The sequence below is a fragment of the Melanaphis sacchari genome, unplaced genomic scaffold (genome assembly GCF_002803265.2).
Source record: "Melanaphis sacchari strain LSU unplaced genomic scaffold, SCAv2.0 Contig94_pilon_pilon, whole genome shotgun sequence".
Classification (NCBI taxonomy): Eukaryota; Metazoa; Arthropoda; class Insecta; order Hemiptera; family Aphididae; genus Melanaphis; species Melanaphis sacchari.
Window position 1 is genome coordinate 13,780 of NW_020271674.1, and position 22,626 is coordinate 36,405.

Genomic DNA, 22,626 nt, shown 5'->3' on the forward strand with positions numbered 1-22,626 from the left:
CATAGTTCAGTTGTTAGTATTACAAAGTTTAAAACAAAATTCTCGAGTTCTTAATTGTTATATTTTGTTTTCCATAGTCCGATGAATATTTGTTATGTGTTATCATTATAGTGATTATAGTATGTGTTATAGTATTAACACAAATAATAGCAGTTTTTATATTGTGAACGCAGTAGCTTAAAAAAACCGGGGACTTAAATTCTATAACATATAAACTCTACATAACAATGAATGAGAAAAACCTTTTAAGTTTTTTTTTAGTAAGTTATGTTGACTTGTTTGTAATTTTTCAATTTTTTTATCATATATTTCCGCATCATTATCGTCTATTCTAGTAATATGCCAAATAAAGTTACCCTATCTACCATATTTATTAAACCCCTATTTTCCCGGGTAATGGTATAAAACAAAAAACAAAAATAAATAAACTATAAAAAAAAAACTATAAAAAAAAAACTATGAATATAAACTATATATATATAGACGATATTGTTTATATATAGTTATATATACTTAACATAGTATATTTTAATTAGTTTGTATTAAAAATAAAATTGTAGACCGCCGAACAATTTTGAATCTAGTATTTACGTATACGCATTATGAACCGTCATCTTCAGATCTTATCGATTTATACTGTTAATACGCATGTTGTGTATAATACTTTCAAATTCAAATCCATTAAAAATTAAATACAAAAAAAACAAAAAAAAAATACACCCATCGTCTTAAGTATTAAATGACACACATTTTTATATAAAAATTATTTTTCTATTATTATTATTAAAAAGAAAGACTTCAAAAATCTGAACTCTAGTTATGAAATAAATGTATATACAATATACATATTATATTCCATGACTCGTAAGTCGTAACAATAATATTTCCATCAAAATAACTATTTATAAGTTTTAAATTTTGTGGCCTTTAATAATAATAATAATAATAATAATAATAAAAACGATATAATATATTTTTAATTCAAATAAAAATATTTCTATACGTTTTTATTATTAATTAGTTATTATTACAAGTAAATGTTGTCATAATGTATAGTTATTAGTTATATACGTATAATGTATAAATCATCATTTTATTATTATTTACTTATTAAATTCAGTAAAATATTACTTTAATTATGCAGTTATTAATTTGTTTATATGTGCAATGTCTATATTATATTTATTTAGTAATACATTAATCTTCACGCGGAGATGTGTAAAAATAAGAATAAAAGAATATAATATTATTATTACTATGGACAGATCAAAAAATAAACACGACTTATACCAAGAAGATACCGCTAGACTGCTGTGACTGACTTCTAAATATGAATGGTTTGATTAGGTGAGTAACGAGTGAAATATTGTTGTATGCAGATTACTATACCAATAATTTCCTCTAATACAACGACAAGGCTGATTGCCGAATGTATAAGAAGTTGCCTATAAAATGTTCCTTAGAAATTAGAATACAGTAGTTAGGAGGGCCATTAATATGAAATAGTACTAGATCATAAAATGGATACTTAAATTAAATATTAGTTTAATTTCTAACCCTTCCCTCCACATTTGTAATTTGTCATAATTATTCCTAAATAACTATCAAATTTAAAAAAAGCCATAAAAAAGAAATATGAATTTAGAAAAAAAATTTAATTTATGTCCCAATAAAATAAATTTCTGCCAACCAGAAAAAAAACACATTTGAACTATAAACGTTTCTGAAAAAATACAAAAATAAATATAATTCTAAAAAAAAAGTTTTTTTTTAAGCTATTACTGCTCCAGTTAGTGTTGCAATTAACAAATAAACTTTTAGCTAATTCAAATTAATAAAAATCTACTTTAAATTCACAACTAATAACATCAGAATTTTAGATTAAATTCATTAATGGCATTAATGGGTGAAATACATTTCACCAGAATAATATCTATATCATTAAAAGCTGAAATGTAAGTTTATTTAAAAGCCAAGGTATTGTAGAAAAACAGTGTATAATAAACTTTAATAAAATCACTTTTGCATAATTATTAATTATATCATGAAAATAATACTTGAGTAATAATAATAAATTGCAAGTTGGTCTAATATGACATAATATAGAGAGAAAAATATTTACAAGTAAATAATATTTTTATAACATTGATAATTATTTATCGAGTTTTTAAACATTAAAAATAAGATAGAATATATATCTAGTTAAATCAATAAATTAAATCTAGTTAATCAATTAATCTTTTTTTTTATTGTAACATATAAGTAGGCATGTTCTAATACATATTTTTTAAATATAACAGTATTAGTAATTAGTTATGCTTCAAATTTTATTTAAAAAAAAAAAAAAAAAATTATATCCAGCATATACTCAATGTATACTAAAACTGTAAACATTTTTGAAAATATTTCTTTTATATAATTTACAATCGAAATAAAATAACATTTTTTAATGATTTTATTGTTATAAATTATAATTTAAAATTTTTAATTTTTGTGAATAAAAATATATATTTTTAATTTCATATTCTGAAACAGAATATTTATTGGAATATTTTGATTTATAAATACCAAAATTCAAACAAATAATTACTCAATGACTTATGAGTTGTATTTAAAGTTTAGGTGTTTAGAGTGTAGTGGTTTAGAGATACTACATAAGATGTTAGACTACTACTCTATTCACTAAAACTCTAATTACTTTATTACTTATTAACTACTCATCTGAATTTTGATTTTAATTAAAAATACCCTGTAAAATATTTTGCTTCTAAATATTAAATTAAAAATTTAGTTGTCATTCAAAAAAGTTAAGAACTTTAAAAAAATTATTATTTTTTTTTAACTGTAAATTATATAAAAGAATTATTTAAAAAGAATGTTAATAGTTTTTAAAATAATGTGTAGTTTAGAGTAAAAAAATGAAAGCGAACTGCATAATATCTTTTAATATAAACATAATATATAAATAGAAATTAATGGTTTAAAGGATAGCAATCAATATCTCATTTGATGGAAACATTTTATGCTTTTACCTGTATTTGTGACTTAAAAGCTAAACATATATTAAACCTATATTTTAATATTTAAAGCAACTTATAGTACATGAAATGTAAAATATCATTTTTCCTGTAACAAAATATGAAAAATATTGACAATATAGAAGCATTTGATAGATTCTAACAAAGCTATGCTTTTATCTTAGATTCCATGATCGTTAAGAATTGTTTTGTTTTCCAAAAATTTCCTGAAATTGAGCATATCATGCTTGGCATAATGATATCAATGAAGTCTGCTTTTACATCAAAGTGTAGAATTAATATTTGAATGCCAATTGTGTCTGTAAAATAAGATATATGTGTAAATGTATCATTATAACATTAAAATAATTATATTGATTATATTAAATAATAAATTATGTTTTGTATATACTTTTTTTTTTTTTAAAACGATTACTCTTTAGAAAAGAGTATTAGAAAAGTATTACATAATAGAGAATTAATAGTTAATCATCATGTTTATAATTAAATAGTTATTAGTTTTAAGGATTATGGGTTAGTATTAATATTAAATTCAATTTATGCACATCTCTCTTTTCTAAATGATAATAAATCCAAGGTATAATTACTATAATTCATGATAGTTAATAATTGAAGTATTTTATTTATTTAAATTAATTTAAATGTTTTGGGTACTAATTAATTTAAAGTACCAAATGTATTCAAATTAATTTGATCCAATTAATTTTTGCTTATTATTTTATTTATATATTTCATTAATTAAAAGAATATTGTGATCAGTGTATTACACATACTTGATTTGTCAATCTTACATTTTTTTTAGGTCATATCAGATTGTAAGTTGTTTCTAAATTTAAAAAAAAACTTCCCCTTAAATTTCAAGTACATACGTGTGGTTCAAATAATTTTTGTTTTAGCAGCAATTTTTTTAATTGTATAGTAACATTTTGATTTAATAATTTATAATTTATTATAGCATATTTTATTTTTATATTTGATACTTTTAATTTTATTTATTTTAATCTGTTTAATAAATTCTAATATACTCGTCATGAAAACTTCTTGTTTTAAATGAGTTCACAATGGTAGAAATGTTTAATTATTTTTGTACTTGATTTTATTATAATTTATTAAATAGTGTAAAAATATATACTAAATTAATTAAAGCCAAACGTAGGTATTAATATTTATATTGTATAATATTAATATTGATTAAAATTAACCGCAATATATAAGTTAAGTAATCTTTACATTTTTGTATACATCTGAGTAAAAACTTTCTGCTTATCAAATAATGATTGATTTATAATAATAACTAGACAGCCATTTAGTTACATATATATACTTCTATGGTTAAGACACAATTAAAATATTGAAACAAACTGCAATATTCCCATTTTGTTACTAAATTAATAAAATATTCTGCTTTCATTGTAGAGTCACTAAAAATAAATCTATAATATTAAAAATAATTTTTAAAATATAAATAATGATTTTAAAATAATATACCTGCTAAAGATTTTGTAAAATACACCACCAAACAATCTCCTTGAGCTTGTGTGGATCTTCACCAATGATATTTATATCCATGCCAGTTAATCTAATTTCTGACAAAAGAATTGAAAATAATTGACTATGTTCGTATTTTGTGTTTAAATCTTTATAAATACATATGTTATTTAACTTTTAAAAAACAAAATTAATTATAATAGATTTCAATAAATTGATTCAATAAAAAAAATATTTTAATTTACCTGTTTATGTATCGATGTCAATAAGATATCTTTACACTTTCTTTAACATACTTATTATTCAGATCATCCAAAATACCCATTTTTCAATAGTAATATTATGCATATCATGTAACTAATAGATAACTGATACTTATAAGTTATAACCACTGATTTTATAATACACAGATAAACCATAGTACAGCAATTTTCGGCTATTAAAATATTAATTATTAACTTTTCAATAGGTATGGTTGGTATCATGTGAAATTATATTTCCTGTGAAATAACAATTCTATTTTTATAAATTGATTGAGGTGGTCAAAATAAGAAGTTTACTATGATATAGTACTGTTATAAATTAAAAAAAAAAATCTAAGATTGAATAGGAAAAACTATTATCACCTATTTTATAATATTGTAATAACCATAATTTAAATCAATTATTAAAAACAAATAGTTAATATACTTTAATACAAATTTTAAAATATTGTAATACACAAATATAAATAAAAAGTTGTTCATCCGTGCTAAAATGCTATAGGCAATCTGCTGTTTAACTATTTAACAAAAAGTGAGTAAACTGACATAAATATTTGAAATAATAACTTAAATTAGTGATTTAATATTTTTAAATAAATTTAAAATAAATATTGAATAGTAACTAGTAAGTTTAATAACCAGATTTTAAATATTATTCTGTCTTTGGGAAATTGGAACATGCTTGGCTGTAGTTTTAAAATAATTAAAATATAGACATTTATTGTCAAACACAGTATAAGTTTCAAATAAAAAATAATAGAAATGGTTGGAAATAATATTTTGTATTTAAAATGTTATTCTATTAATGTATAGTCTATCAATAACCATACACAATTGTCACCTGAATTAAATTTTGTAGACATTATTGTCTTATATGACTGTCCCGGAAAATTTATAAGAAAATATTATTTGAATATGTTATTACTACAGCAAGTTAGTTTCCTACTGAGCTCACAATAATAACAACAGTGTTATACGATAGATGACAATACAGAATCAGTCATCACTATTATTTAAAGCATGATTTATCTGTATATTTTAAAATCAATACTATAGATTTGTATAAGTTTTAATAGAGTAAAATTTTTTAGCTGCTTTGAATCTATAAACATCAGGATGGATCCAATTTCAAAAAACTGAATTTTTAAAGTTTCATTTGTTGCATCTGATACCATGTTAGTAGTAAATTTATCCAGAAGATTGATTAGTGATTACTCAACTACTAAAATATAAAATTATAATTAATATACATATATATATATATGTTTTATAATGTGACTATTTCTATACTTAATTGTTTCTTATTTAGAGTGGAGTATCTTGAATACTGAATCTTCAAATAAGTTAAATAGATCTAAAACAAGAAAAAATTTACCTATGTATAAACAAATTAAAAATATTAAAAATAACCAAAACCAATAAATACTCACATGACTATTTTCAATGCTTTCACTTTTTATTCATTATTATTCCATGCCTCTAGAATTTCTTTACCCAAATTGTCCATGTACGTCAGAAATTTCTGTAATGTTAAGTTGTATAGTTTTCTTATGAATACTCTATTAATTGGTCATAACATTCTTACAATTGCTGCGTGCCAATATCAGATTTTTTTATAAGTCCAGGGTGTTTATTTTAAATGAAAATTACAACTTTTAAGAACAATAATGTGTTTATTAGTTATTAGTATAAATAAAGTTCATGTAACTAATACAAAAAGTGGCCGAGTGTTGTGAAGGTGCTCAGGTTTCTGTGGCACTGGTACACCTGCCATTGTTGCTTTCTAGACTCCCTTATACTTATATGATTTTGATTCCTTGTTATGACAATTCGAAGCCTTGCAGGTATCCTTGTACTTGTTACGTGCGGACCGAAGATAACATATTGCGAGAATCTACTAATCTCTTCCAAATTTCTTTAATCACATCAGGCAGCAGCGAACGCAAATAATAATTGCGATGGGTAAAATATTTTACAAAATAAGTAATAGGTTTAATCTTCATGTTGTCTTATATACTTATATCACTGAAAAAAATGATATTTTTCGAAATTAAAGTTGTTACTCGTTTAATGTTTTACTGATCTGATTATCTCACACGTATCGTCTTATCAAAAGCCACTATTCTTATCAGTCTGCCGAGTTTTATCATTTAAAAAAGTTACGTAAAATAATAGGCGTTGCCTAGGTAGCCAAGTGGATAATATTCAAGGTTTATAGATAGGTTAGATTATATGTATAAATATTATATATATATATATACCATATAAGATTAAGTGATGTCCGTACCTTATCTTCATAAAAGTAATGAAATTATAAAGATATAAGATTTCATTATGTATTATTTATTTCTATTTTCTAAATAGTAAATATATGTACTTTATCACAACATTCACAACCCTGTTATTTTTTAATCACTAAATTGTTATTGACTGTATGTTTGTTTATAGTCTTAGTCAATAATGTTGTGTCCCGGTTCAATGTCGATTCATACATCAAGTTAGAATTAATACATAATGTTTAAACGTTTTATTATTGAGTCTTTATTTTAATAGTCAACTCATATAGAAATACAATGAGTTTAAGCAAAAGATGTTAGGTGAGCGGTGTGACGATTAGACTTAAAAATACTGATAAACGAAACTGTGAGTAGTGTTACGACCTGCCTCTGAGTGTCGGATATTCCTAACCGTTTGCTGAGCTCTTGTCCAGCTGTCTAGATCTCCCTTATGTATGGTAAATTCACAAAGAGAAGTGATTGCGGTAGTGAACATTTCGATAACACGAGAGCTCTTTAATTTTAATTTATTATTCTTGTCGATTCTTATTTTTCAGAGTTTTAAATTTTCTAAAAAGTGAGTGACGTGTGATCATACCCAAATAGTTAAATTAAATAATACAATGTTCACAATATCTGTCCTGACCTCAGATTGTCTGTATTTATTTTAACTATTCGGAATATGTATCACCACACCACACATCTTTTTCTATACTCTGAGCTGAGTATACTTATTATAGGTACTAGGAGGTTAATAGTTGCTAAAATTATTGTTTTTAAGTTTTTATATATTAGGTATTTCTTAAAATATAAACTATTAAGTAAACATATTAAGCAAATTCATATAAGACTACAATATATATCAGTAGTATAAAAAGAGCGGTTCTGTATCCTCATCCTCATCATCTCATTAACTGAGCCGCCGCCCGATCCGTGACGTATACGATATACCCCGCTACCCTGCTCTTCCATATCAATTGGCCGCCGCCACCACTCACCGCCCGATCACGTACGTGCGCGACATATATTTTATCAGTTATCAGTTGTTATCAGTTATCATATAATCATTTGTTATCGAACGTTAATCAACAAATAGTGAAAAAAACTGCAAAATAACTGATTGGGTATCGAACCCGGACTTACCGCCTCCCGTGAGATATGATCTACCACTAGGCCACCCCGCCGTATATCCCTCTTATATTTGGGAAAAGAATATTAAAAAAAAAAAAAAAATGTAAAGAAATTGTCATTAGATAATTAACACGACTCGTGTCACCAGGATGTCGCCGACTTATAATGTATATCCCTACACCACCTCTCACATATCCATATTCAATTCATCGATAATCAATTAAGAACGTACGTCGCACACTAAAGATATTAAAATGTCTATTAGTGAATAACACACATTAATGACAGATATTAGTACCTTCTGCCGGACGTATACAGTATAATATCAATTAAGTATCAATATTCCCATTCGTATATATAAATCCTGAAAATAGTCAACAGTCCTCCAGTACGTTTTAAACCGTCATATATGCGTCTTCGTGTTTAATTTTTCATTTTCTTAAACAATATGTTTAAATGCGATTTGCGAACAGTGTCCGTCGGTTTTCACACGTAAAGATAATTTAGTCAGACATGGGAAAACTCACGATAGTGTTCGTTTCACGTGCACTATCTGCGCGTCATCGTTCAGTGTCATGTCAAACCTTAAGAGGCATGAGAAAAATGCTCATGGTATGTATACTTATTTATTTTTATTATTAATTTATATCTAATGTTTGTCCAAGGCATCGTTCCGGCTCATCGTCAGCCTGCACCGGTTGTTGCTCAACCCACTCGACAGAGTGTTATACAGTACGCACCTCGCGTTGCCCCACAGGGCGACATACAGATTGCCCCTCAAATTCTCATCTCCGATATCCCGGCTGGTGGTTCGAACATGATGTCAGAAGACGAGATTTGCATAGCAGCAATGGGAGAATTTGAAAATGAAGAAGTTCAAAACGATAATTCAGGTAAGTTTTTTTTTTTTTTATTGGGGCTCGAAATAAAAGATTTTTTCATAACAAATTTTTTTAATAGATAGGTCAATAGATTTTCAAAAAGATTCGTTATCACATTTTATTTAATTAGGATCATGTATTTTATTTTAAATATTACACCACCAGCGTTAACGGTAAACGTGTTTCCACCGCCAACACCATGTCGGCTGCTAGAGCGAAGGTTAGGTTAGGGGCTCATTTCACCCTTGTCGCCACCAAAATACTCGGATATGTCGCCAATGCACGAAGACGCTTCGCAGGTACAGGTAATTTACGATTTATAAATGTAAATAGTTTAAATATTAATTTTTATAATTTTTTAGGTGGCTGACGAGGATTGTGGTATAGACGATCTGATAATCAACCCTACACAAGCGACATGGACACCAACCAAGTCATTGGTAATACTCACATTTAATTTTTAAAATAAATATATATATATTAACAAATTATTATTTGTTTAGCATATTGATGATACCGATGGACTAGCACCATCCTCACAGACGGACATAGTCAAACGTCGTAGGCGTAATTTGGACAATGACGCACAGTACCCTCCATGGTATATAACACCACAATATATAGAACCAGCGAGCCTCGCAGTTGATGAGAACGACGGTCCAACGTCTTTTAACCACTCGCCATCAATTCTAGACTCCACAGGCGGCAAGTCCACGAACAAAAACGGAACGTAAAACGCAAACTCTTTTTTTTTTGAATGATATTGTTTAAATAATTTTGTGTAAAATAAAAACAAGCGTGATACTTAAAACAAGTTTTTTTATTTATTAGATTAAGTTTTTACAATAAGGTTTACAATTTATATTTTTAAAAACAAGGTATAAAAAAAATAATTATAAAGTATATAAAATATATACAAGGTTTACAATTTTCTGATCGGATAACGACGAATCAGTAAGAATGAAATTAAACTTGGTAACGAAGTCAAAAGTAAAAATAATTTCCAAGCATTAAATTTGAAATACATCAACGAAATGTAAACAGTATTGTTTGGAATTATCACTATAGCCAAACCTAAAACAAATAATAAATATATTTAAAAAATAAGTTAAATATACCTACAGTTCATTAAAAATTAATTTGTTCAAAAAGTAATTTTTTTTTTTTTTTAATTATATTTATACATTTTACATTGGTAAGTTTATTGTATACAGCTGATATTCAGTAAAATGGTGACCTGACAAAATATTTTTTGAAAAAATAACTCAATATTATTTTAATTTTATTATTTAACGAAAATGGTATCCAATGATACAATAATTTTAATACTACCTAATTTAAAACATTTCACAGTAAAAAAAAAAAAAACCAAAACTAATAAATAAAAGTAATAAAATAATTAATTATAATATTTAATTTATAATAAAATACCTGTTATCAAAAAGTGCAACGAAAAAAATATCTCGTGAACAAGAAGTCAAGAAGGTTTCTACTTTAAAGTTTAAAGTTAACTTGAAAAAAAATAATATGAGGGGGAAATGAACTTTTAACAAATTCGAAGATTAAAGAACTACTATAGTTATATACATCACTACTTTTATGTTACAAAAGTATACTTGCTTGAAATACATTAAAAATCAAATACAAGAAAACATTTTGAATTGAATTTTACTCACCAGACTGATTCTGGGCTTCTTCAAATGTTATTGCTGGACCTAAAATCAAATAAAAGATATCTTAGTTAGGTACTTAGTACTTACCTACCGGATATCTCATATATTTTTGGCATAATTATATTTCTTTTTACCTTGATAACCTGATCTTGTAACACCAACTTCAACATTAATATCTTCAGAAACTTTGTCTAATGAGGTTCGTGTCAATAAAGAAAACATTCCAATCCCGTCTACATGAGGATTATCCATTATTTATATGATTAATATAATAATAAATTTTTAAAATAAAAATTATAGTTTTAAAAATTGAGTGAAAATATAAATGTTGAAGTGAATTACTATATTTATCCATAGTAACCGAAACTTTGTTTTGACGTATTGTCGTTTTGACCACGGTGACATGGTTATCGTTGTTATTTATTATTACTTATCAGTAGCATTACTTGGAACAACTGCTACTCTAATAAATGACTGTTAATTAAATAACTGTTCTCATATCTCAAATGTTACTATAAAAAAATTAAGTCGGGATAATGAAAAGTGGCCGCTGGCAAATATGATAGCAACGATTTTTTTGCTAACAACAGGAGTTCTCATAATGAAAATCAAGGAGCGCGATCGGTATACATCGTCGACTGGTTCACCGTGAACCAGCTGTACTGGTAGTTTTGGTTTTATAGACCTTTTTTTCTCTATTTACCCACGGTTATTGTAGTTTTATTGGCCGTAACACGTTTGGGTACATAGGACATGGGTATTAATATAACATTTTAATCAGAGGTTGCTTTGCGCTTTAAAAGTGACATCACTGTTTGTTTAGTGATGGTTTCTTCAACTAATTCGTCATGATTATGTTCACCATTTATTGAAATTACCGTTTTTAAATTGGCAGTTAATTTAGCATAAACAGTTACGATTCGTGCAACGAAAAACTTTAGTTGCATCTTTGTTGTCTCTAAACTCACTAGATTTATAACTGTTAGTCGCAACACACTTTTTCCCACGTCTGGTTTCAAAAATATCGGAAACGTTCACGTCCATAATTACAAAAAATAAAATAATCTTGCCGATTGGAAATCTAAATCGGAACTGAACATTGAAAATTTGAAACGTTGAAAAATTTAGTTAAATTCATAAACCATATTTTATAAAGATAAAATCGCTTTTTTGCGATAACTTATTGGCAATTAGCGTATGTTCCCAAACGGGCATGGCCGTTTTCGACCAAAAACGTGTTCTATATTTACAGGTAAAAATAATGTAATGTACCCAAACGTGCTTCGCCCGTTTTATTATATGGTGGAGAACCCACTACACACCACATACCATATAATATAATATAATGTATTATACACAACATTTGCTTCCCTGTTCTGATATTTGTCATTCGGCAACGATTATTCCACGTGTTCAGAGTTGTGTTGTGTTTTATTAGTCTTCAAAAACTGTGTTAAACCATTTTATTATTATATTATTACTGTTTTTAGTTAAACGGTTTTTATAATTATAATTGCCAGTAAAAGTTGTTTGAGTTTTAAATGTATTTGAGCTTACAAAAAAAACTCCAGTGGACTGTATAATCTTGTTTATTTATTGAACAGTAAAAATTGTAAACACTATAGTCCGGGCAACGAAAACTGGCCGGTGACCCCCGTGACCCGCCTGCCTTATACCAGCGGTTAGCCATGGGTTCTCAAATCGAACTTATTTGGGCCCAAGTTAAGAGTCGAGTGGCGAAAAACAACAATACGTTCAAGATGGTGGATATCGAACGTCTTACCCACGAAGCGTTAGATGCGGTAACCAAAGAGGATTGGGAGAAGTGTGTAAGACATGCCGAACAATTACAAGAATTAGATAACCAAAAGGAAATCCTTAGAGACACCTTAATGGAACCAATAATTTTGACGATAACGCCTGATGATAGCGATTTCAGTGATGAAGAATCAGATACAGAGCAATTGGAATAACTATTATTTTATTATTTTATATTATGATTTATTTTATTTAATGTATATATAAAATATATTTGTAGATTGTTTTGCAATTATTATTAACAATTAATAAATTGTATGTATAATATATATGTTACGGGCAAAAGCCGAAATCGGGCAAACCTCAGAAATGCCCGGGCAAAACGCGAATTGCCCACAATCCTTGGGCAAAATGTCATATTTCGGCTTTTGACCGGGCAAACCTAGTTATGACCAATATCATTTGGGCAAAACCGCCAAAACCATATACTGACTTTCATCGTAAGGACAAAACCGTAGAGTTTTATATACGTTCGCTAATATTATAAACAAATTTAATAATTATAAAATAAGTATTATTGTACAAATATATAAAATTAATATATTTAAACCTCACTTAAGTCAAACTGTAGCGTTTTAAATAACCACTAATATTAAATACAAAAAAAATAATAATCATAAAATATTGTACAGATATAATTAAATACACTTAAATAATAATAAAAATATAATGATATTAAGTACTAGTATAAAAATAAACATATAATAATATTAGGTTCTCTATAATGTTAAAATAAATAATTAATAAAAAATATTGTACAGGTATAATTGAATATAATAATAAAAAATAATATTTTTGTTTATTTGTTGCTACACATATTAGAACTACACACAATTTAAAACGCTACAGTTTGACTCAAGTGAGGTTTAAATATATTAATTAAGTTTATTTAATTATATTTGTACAATAATACTTATTTTATAATTATTAAATTTGTTTATAATATTAGCGAACGTATATAAAACTCTACGGTTTTGTCCTTACGATGAAAGTAAAAAAGGTTTCACTGTAGTATATTTTTACAGTAAATAGAAAAGGTTACTTTTAAACTATTGCATAATTTTGTGCAAAATTCATAAGAGTTTACAGCTCGTATAAATTATAATAAATAATATTTTGCTATATTATGCTGTTTAATAGAATTGACTCAAAAACTTACGCTAACAGTAAATGTTGTAAAATGTGACTGTGGAAATTGTTCCTTCACCAAACTTAACAACAAGGAATTGGAAATTTTATTGTAACGTAGATACTATATTGCTCAATTAAAAAAAATTTAACAGACCTCTATTTTGTCGTTATAAAAATACAATTTTGGAATAATATTATGACGGCGGCATGAGATCTTTTATCACTGCGGGTGTCGGCAATCGCCCGCTGCGACCGAAAAAGTGAACGACGATTACCACGCAGATTACCTATATTGATTACGCATACCACCAACACCGCTCTCTCATCGAACCGCTTGTAACCAACCATCAGTCCGTCGACTAAACCCTACCGCGGCCTATTAAAATGTATAAAAAACCGCTAATAATTGTTATTAATCGTGCATGTTTACATAATTATGAACGCATAATATTATTAATATTGTTTATTTTAATGTCTTTACTAAACGCGACGGGTAATAATCACGTGCGTGGGTGTGTGCGTATAATAATTATTAATTAATGTGCGTATTCAACCACTATAGGCTGGTTATTTCAATTATTTGTAACAAATAACAATATTATTATTGTTGACTTGTTGAAAAAAGTTGTATTTAATAATAAAGTTGAACTATTTACTATCTGTTATAAATTTCGTAAACTTTATTAGTTTGTATTAGCATAATAGCATGGGTAAGTCGTAAGTGCTGTGTTGGGAAGGAGAGCATGTGTGGAAGCCGATAGGTATTAGATGTTACGTGTGTAGTTTATTATATAGTTCATAAAATAATACAACATAAATAGGTTTTGTTATAGGTATTTTAAAAACAATATTCGCAGGGACTTAAAACTTTTAAATATGTTATGAACTTAACTCTATACAATGACATTTCCAAAACTTGTAAATTAATTTTTTAGATATTATCTATTTATAGCATGCATCTATTCACACTATTTTATAGTAAAGTGCTGTATTAACTCAAAAGTTAATAACAGTAATATAATATGGTATAAATTATATAAATTATTATTATTATAATCAAATATTAATATTTAATAGTATAAATAATATAATAAAATGTACAATGTTTTTGTGTACAAATTGAATAAATTGTAATACTAACAGTTAAATAGTTAACTTTAATAGTAATATCAAAAAATATATCATGAAAATATGTAGTTAATGATATAGGGTGACAGATCATCTCAGCTCAAAATCATTTTTCGTATATTTACATTAATACTAGTGACATATTATTGAATTCAAATTTAATTCGTTCATTACAGTGATTCACTCGACGTTTACTAAACAGCAAAACAGTACCCACTTGTCTACTTTTTTTTAAATTTATTTTTAATTTTTATAATCTATATGCCTATCAAATTAAATCACAGTAAGTAAAATTAATGGTTTATAATATTTATTAGATATCACAATATCGCGTAGATGGGGAAAATTGCATATTTTCCATTGATATGTCCACACGACTCAATAAGTTCAAGAATACTTTTAAAATATTACTTTTTTTAAATAATATAATATAATACCTAGTTATTAATTTGTACATGGTACAATATATTACTTAATACTTTAATGCTCACGTAATATGTAACTCTAAAAAATCATCAAGTATGCATTTTAACACCCATAGTATACATTTTTAAATAAAAATGAAAATGTTTTTTTGTATCAATATAATGAATTTTTTTTTATTTAGTTACAACTTACAACTTGACAATGACCGTGTATCGATTATTGATCATATTTTATGCAGTAATGTATATTATATAAATAAAATTAATAAATAGGAAATTAATTTAATCGGACATTCTTAAGCGCTTTCAGAAAACATTGCATCTGGATCTGTAACACGTGTACTTAATACGCTCGTATGACCCTAGCCTATATATACTATACGTATAATCATTTGTGTTTTCGTATTTTTATATTATTGTTGAGTTTTTATTAAATCGGTCTTTCAAAATTTTATTTCACTTAGGTATAGCTTAATTTTAACTAATAAAAAAATACTTTAAATTATAAGCTAATGAATATTAAAATACTAATTAAATACAAATTTAATTATAAGTTATAACAGGCTTCAGTGCCTCCAGTCTTCACTACTATATAACGCGACCAGAATGATCAGTTAAATTTTAAATATGAGATACTTAGGGAGATTCCTGAGACTGTGTAGATATAATTATTGTATCCGTGTACCTATAAATAGATATATTGATCTTAAATGTATTTAAAATGGAAAAAAATAAATGTCAAATATCAAGAGGGGAAAAAAAATTTGTACAGTTTTTGATTTTGAACTTTATTGAGTACTAGTCATACAAGGTAAATTGTAATTCATTAAGAACGTTCAACGAGTTGGTTTCTGAGTTATCAAACTTTAAAAGTTTTAAGGATAATGGTATAGTTTATATAGTCTTTGATGCCAAATCTTTTATCTGAACTATATTTTAAACATAAACATACTTATTGCTGGCTGTTTTTAAAATTATGTCGCAGTTAACTTCGTTCTATCTAAGTATGAAAGTGTACAATCTTAACTCCTCTCAATTTCTCCATAAAAAATTGTTTATTTACTTGTTTAATAATAAGTATATTAGGTATAAGATGATTTATTAAACTAACTAATATTACTTATAAGTTATTACGTTTATTATTTATTAAATAAAAATAGAATTACAGTTATATCGCATTATATTTACTTTATAGTTTATACACTGTACCTAATATCTAATATTATGTAGTACTTATTACCTAAACTTATATATACCGTGACCATGACGAATTTAATAGATGTCTTGCCTAACTTGCAGTGCCTTGCCAGATTTAGCAGAATCCGGACAATAGCTACTATGTTACGATGCAGTTTATTGTAAATTATAATCGTTAATAATATATACCGCGGAAATCGGATTATAACACGATCGGTCAAGGAAGTCAATCCAATTAATTGACTCGGCGCGGAGTAAAAATGATACGATATATTTAGTTAAAATGGTAGCCTATTATAGTATTATAGTTTATAATTATGATTTATATGATTGGTTCTAAATTCTCCTGTCGTATAAATATTCGTATATTTTAAGTAATAAAAAAAAATTACGTGTCTATATTATTATGTTATCCTTATATATACATATATATATATATATATAAAGAACAGCTCTTTTTTTTGTTTCCGTTTTGTGACGACACTATTAAATTTAACATTTTTCCAATTTTTTTTCGCAGAGTTGTTCAAAATACCTTCCTGAGTGTCACCACGTCGCCCAATTTTTCATTTTCTTACCCTGGGGAGAGGATGAGGGGAGATTGTATTTCATTACTACAATTATAATCGTTTAGTTCATCAATGCATATTTGTTTACAAATTGTTATTAAAGAGTATTTTTATTTACTACACAAAATGATTGCCTTAGCAATAGCCAATAGATAATTTGTATTTAAACGACGATGTTATTGGTGCATTTTTAAACATCGTAAAATTACAAACATTGTTTATTCCACAGAATGTATTATTTTATCAAACACCACTTATGTATTCAGCCGTCAAAAACGTGGATGATTTTAAAATTTTGTAAATGGTTATATTAAAAATTATACTAATTAGTCTATACAATACGATTAATAACAATTAATTGGAGATTTTAAATATTTTACGATATATCCTTAAAATTAAAAATCCAATGTTGTGTTTAAATCTGTTATAAAACATCCGGATGGGTATTCCTGTTGAGTTTTTGCAAATGCATTTGCTACATCACTAATATTTGGACGTAATCCATCTGACGAATGTTATATTATTAATTAAGACAATGTAATATATCGTGTTAATGTATAAGTTGAATTCTGTTGGATTACTGGACCGATCATAGCCGCTTTTGACGCGGACGTTTAATGCATTTCCACATTGAGCAAATCTTTGCGATATGTGCTCAGATGTTGTTGACGTCATTAAGTGACCGGTGAACAGCTGCTGGTCGTCCGACGGGTGTGTACAGTCAGTCGACGGCTGCGACGACGGGCGCGACCACGATGAACGCCTCGGGCGCATCGAACTGGACCACGAATGATTGTAGGTACATATACCGTTCCGTGGTGGTCATAACCAAAAACTGGCCGGACGCACATCGAACAGTGTAAATTGATTCGACGATCACAGGTTGGCCGTTTCCGATATGGCCGTTCGCCGCCGGAACTGTGCTCAGACCGTGAACCACGGATCGCGAGCCGTCCGCGTTTACTTGCGAGTAGGGTAGGTACTCCGCGATATCCGAATACAATTGCCACACGTCTTCCGGCGCATTGTACAGCGTTATAAAAAAATTTTCCGGGCACTTCGTGGCCGACAATCACATCGTGATCGTCGCTGTACACCTCGGACCCGCCACTGCCGCCGCTACTATTCACATCTTCCATTTGACATAATTTTTCTTCATACCTACTTGCTATGTGCCTGATTGCATATCATCGGTCCTTGTTCCTGCTCAGCCGATTTGTGTTTTTTGCAGCTTTTTTCTGTTTCCGGGTGCTCACTGTGCAACATCTCATAAAAGTTTTAAAGAACTAGCTTAGATTCTTCAAATTTTCGTATTTTGGAATAGCTGAACTTTTGAAGTGTATGTACTATGTTATAAATTAAATTATACAAATTATAATTATAAATATAGAATCATTTTTTAACAATTATATGTGTAGGTATACAATCATTAGAATTATATGTAAATATTATTATTACTTTTGTTTTATTTATAATTCAGCAACTACTAGTTACTACTATATTTAGCACTCGATAAAATTAAGTAAAATTTGAGAAAACAGAAAATACACACCGGCGAAGCCGTGTAATTCAGCAATAAATTATAATATAATATGTAGGTACCTAAACATATATGTTTTCCTGAATATGTTTAATAGTCAATGCTATATTTTGTAATACGTTACAATGGTTCATATGCTTTACTAGACTACAGGTTAGCTACTAGAGGTATATTTACTATGCTTATAGACATCCGATAAGGTTCGATAGTAATGTAATATGATATCCAAATCGATATTTCGGATCTTAATTTTAATCTATACTAGTTCATTCATTACACTGTTATTGGTAAAGGTATAATATGATCGAAAAAATATTAGGGAAGACAATACATTAAACAATATCTTGAATTATTATTAGAAAATAATTTTACGTCTTATTTCATAAACTAATAAACAAGGTTACCTAACTAATGTGCGAAATCCGCACTTATGACTCAATGGTCTATTTTTCTTCAATAGCGCTAAATAACATTTAATAATTATTTCAGTAAAATATGCTAGAATATACTTACATATACCTATTACTGATCATTCCACAATTTGTTTATTTATATACCTATAAGCCCTTTTTTGAATAATAAAAGTAAATTTTTTCTGTTTGACCAATGACCATAAAAAAAATGAAAACATTATTATATGAAAAAATATGGACCGAAGTGTCATTAGAAATAACGCAAATGAGTGTTATATTGAGTTTTAAAAGGTAATTTTTAATTTTATTGATAAATCAACTATTCTTCTAAAAATAATAAATATGTGACTAAAGTAATGTGTGTCAGCTGGTTTGTTATGCTCTAGTCACCATTAAAAATATTTATATTTAAAACGTAAAATAAACTAAAAAAATAAAAAATTGGTTCTACATTATAAAAAATATAAAAATAATTATAAAATATTTTCGATAATCCCAATTAACTCGGCCACTTATAAATTAAATTATATTCTTTGAAACTAATAACGAAGATATAATTAAAACTATTATCACTTATTAGTAATGACCAGTATTAATATGATGCTAACAATTTTTCAAAGGGAGGTATCAAGTTTATTAAATTAATTCTTTATCAATGTATGAAAGTAATTAGCTAAAAGTTCTAGGTATTCTGTTAAAAATGTTTCTCTTGAAAGTTTTTTTTTTTTTAGAATAGAAAAAAATAGAGAACTCAGATGTTATATATAGTAGGTACCTAAATACAAAATACAAAGTAGTCGCAAAGATAATGCAACTGCAAGTTTCGATAAATATAACGATCAAATTATCAAAATACATTATTGAATTTATTCAGAAGTGCCATTTCCAGTTTTTTTTTTTTAGGAGGTATAAAAAAATAAAGAGGCCAATTTTTTTCTAAAACTAAGCCAATCATCAAAAAAATGTTTCTCGTGTTTTCACTATACAATTATTAGTATCAAAAATTATACTTAGCTTCCATACATAACATATAAGTTAATGAATTAAATATTAAAATTTTAGATAGATACCTATCTATAATCATTCAGTTTTTGTTATTTTTAAATTTTTAACGCATAAATTTGATAAATAGTTACCTATATTTGAAATTAGAATACCAAACAAAAGGGAAAATATAAATTAATAATTTAAAACTAAGTTTATGACTAAAGCATAAAGTAGAGAGTCTATTGCAATGGAAATATATAACAGTTTATTAATATAACGAGTTTTATATTAATAAATATAAGTTTAAAATAATGATATAATAATAAATAATAAATAAAATAGTTGTAATACTCTTTGATAACAATTAAATCTACCTGATTATCATTAACTAAATTTGTAACATTTTGATTTTTTACTTCTAAATATCTAAATTATTAATTGAGAGCCTGAAGGCCAAGGTGGCAAAGGACCTAGGGCCATGTAGATGAAAAAAATTCAAGTTGTGCGAGCGCACACCCTGTTCCCTCCACTAAACGGTGCCCGCCTGAATTTATTATATTAAATTCGCTAGTTAATACCTATTTATAATTATACTGAGTCATCTAAAATTAAGTGAAGTAAAATTAAAATATTTACGCACTCATCCACCCAGAACTGAGTAAGTTTTTTACCTCTAATAACTAATAACTTTAGTTATTTATTTAATTATTTAGTATAGGTACTCGTATTATATATAATGTAAAACGAAAAACACATATACAAATAAAATCACTCACCCACTTTATTATATAAAGCAATCGCTTCAATTCGTACATAGATTCGGTGCCACTGCATACAGCAAAGTATATTTTCAAATAATTTGAAAGTAGTGTAATGATAGTCACTAAGTTATACAAAAAGAGTGGCATCATCATAATATTTTTTACATACACCATACTATTTTAAATACCATCACACAGCTGTTTATATTATGATTATGGACATCTGTGGACTGTGGTCAGACATTGTTATGTCCTTATCTTCATATAAAAGAATTATCCCTACCGGCTACCAGCTAAAACGAGACCCAATAACGACCATCGACGACTTGGACTCAATGTCACCCTCCCTGGCACCCTTTGGTTGTGGTCATACGTTAAGTGTTAAATGTGTAAGTTATCTAATAATATTTGTGTGTCTTAAATAATAAAAGTGTTATTCAATATTAATATTACATCTCTTGTGTTTTTAATTAACATTAAACCTGTACATTATTCCTGTGTTCACTGAATACCTGACAACCAAATAAGGGTAAGTTAATTTGATATTATATAATAATATTGCTATATGTATAATCGTATATATACATCTATACATAGAAGAGGGTAGTAATCAGGATCGCTTGCACAACATAATATTATATGAAAGGTAGACACAAATATGCTGCGCAAGCGTGTCTATTACGCTTTACTACAGTAGCAATTATAAACCCAATTCTTAAAATGTGAATAATTATACGCCTTATAAACCTTATATCTGTGATTTTTGTAATTTTGTGTAAATATTAGAAAAAAATATTTAAATTAAGATAAATTTCATTTATAGACGAAAAAAGACTTTTAACTTAATATCAATATGTATTGAGACTGGATATCGACATTAAGGATGTCCTATTAAGTACAATTTTATTTGTTAATAAGAAATTAAATAACAATAAAAAGGCAAAAGCGGTGTTCTTGGACTTAGCCAGGGCTTTTGATACTATGAATCACTTCATATTTTTTTTTTTATTTAAAAAGTATAGCTGAACTTAAATTAAAAATTACCTATTAAATAGGAAAGAAATATTTAGAATTGATGATGTAATAGGTCAGGAAAGTATCGTTGAATTTAGTATAGAATCACTAGAATCCTACCAAGAAATGTTCTGGGCTTGGTTTTATTTATAATAAATGTATATCTACTAGGCGAGTAATCTAAATGTTTATGGGTTAGTTGTTTAATATGTTGATGATTTCTGCTTATTTCCCACCTTCAAGTATTACATACTACATAGGGTTCGTCACAAACCAACTCTTGGTGTTAAACTGCGAAAATAGCTTATCAATGTCTATTTGCAGACAGGAATGTGAAATTCAATAAAAAATATATAATATTTATGTCATGACTTTATCTAATAATTAAAATTTTTCAAATTTTAATCCAATAATAATACATAAATGCTTGGATGGTAACAACTATAATTATTTATAAATAAATGTGTAATTATCAAAAAGTAATAATAAGGACTCGATAATATTTAGATATCATATAAATAATAATTATATTATGATAGAAATTGGGAAAATACTTTAAAAATAACTTTTGGCTTGTGACGATCGTGTTTCGAGATAAGCATAATAACACTACTGTCATGTAATCAGTAGTTAATTCACTAAAAAAAAAAAATAAGTAGTCATCACTTATTAATCTGTATCCGTTCCATATTCAGTGTCTGTATTGTATGGTTGTAATTTAATTTAGTCTTATTTAGTTTTATTTAATTTAATTGCTTGATATAATTTGTCTAGTTAAATATTTTTTAAATGCCGAAGATACCATCATAAAATTAAAAAAATTAACTACTCAGTAGATACTACCTTTAATTAAAAACGATTAACATTTTAAAACTGATAGCAAAACTCATTTT

The 22,626-nt window shown here is 26.9% G+C and overlaps 2 long non-coding RNA genes and 1 pseudogene across 3 annotated transcripts; 1 reads left to right on the forward strand and 2 right to left on the reverse strand.

The window, feature by feature from the left end:
* Nucleotides 1-2,953: 2,953 nt before the first annotated feature.
* On the reverse strand, nucleotides 2,954-5,171 carry LOC112603048. 2 transcript variants are annotated; one of them, XR_003115145.1, is made up of 3 exons: nucleotides 4,772-5,171; nucleotides 4,527-4,675; nucleotides 2,954-3,337 (listed from the first exon to the last, which is right to left on the reverse strand). It is a non-coding gene; the product is annotated as an uncharacterized LOC112603048 (long non-coding RNA). The 2 variants fall into 2 exon arrangements; XR_003115144.1 differs by having other exon boundaries at nucleotides 2,956-3,337; nucleotides 4,527-4,624; nucleotides 4,772-5,165.
* Nucleotides 5,172-5,402: 231 nt separating this feature from the next.
* LOC112603047 lies at nucleotides 5,403-6,896 on the reverse strand. The gene is made up of 4 exons (XR_003115143.1): nucleotides 6,375-6,896; nucleotides 6,220-6,311; nucleotides 6,080-6,143; nucleotides 5,403-6,011 (listed from the first exon to the last, which is right to left on the reverse strand). It is a non-coding gene; the product is annotated as an uncharacterized LOC112603047 (long non-coding RNA).
* A 2,374-nt stretch (nucleotides 6,897-9,270) lies between these two features.
* LOC112603051 lies at nucleotides 9,271-9,834 on the forward strand (annotated as a pseudogene).
* Nucleotides 9,835-22,626: the final 12,792 nt, after the last annotated feature.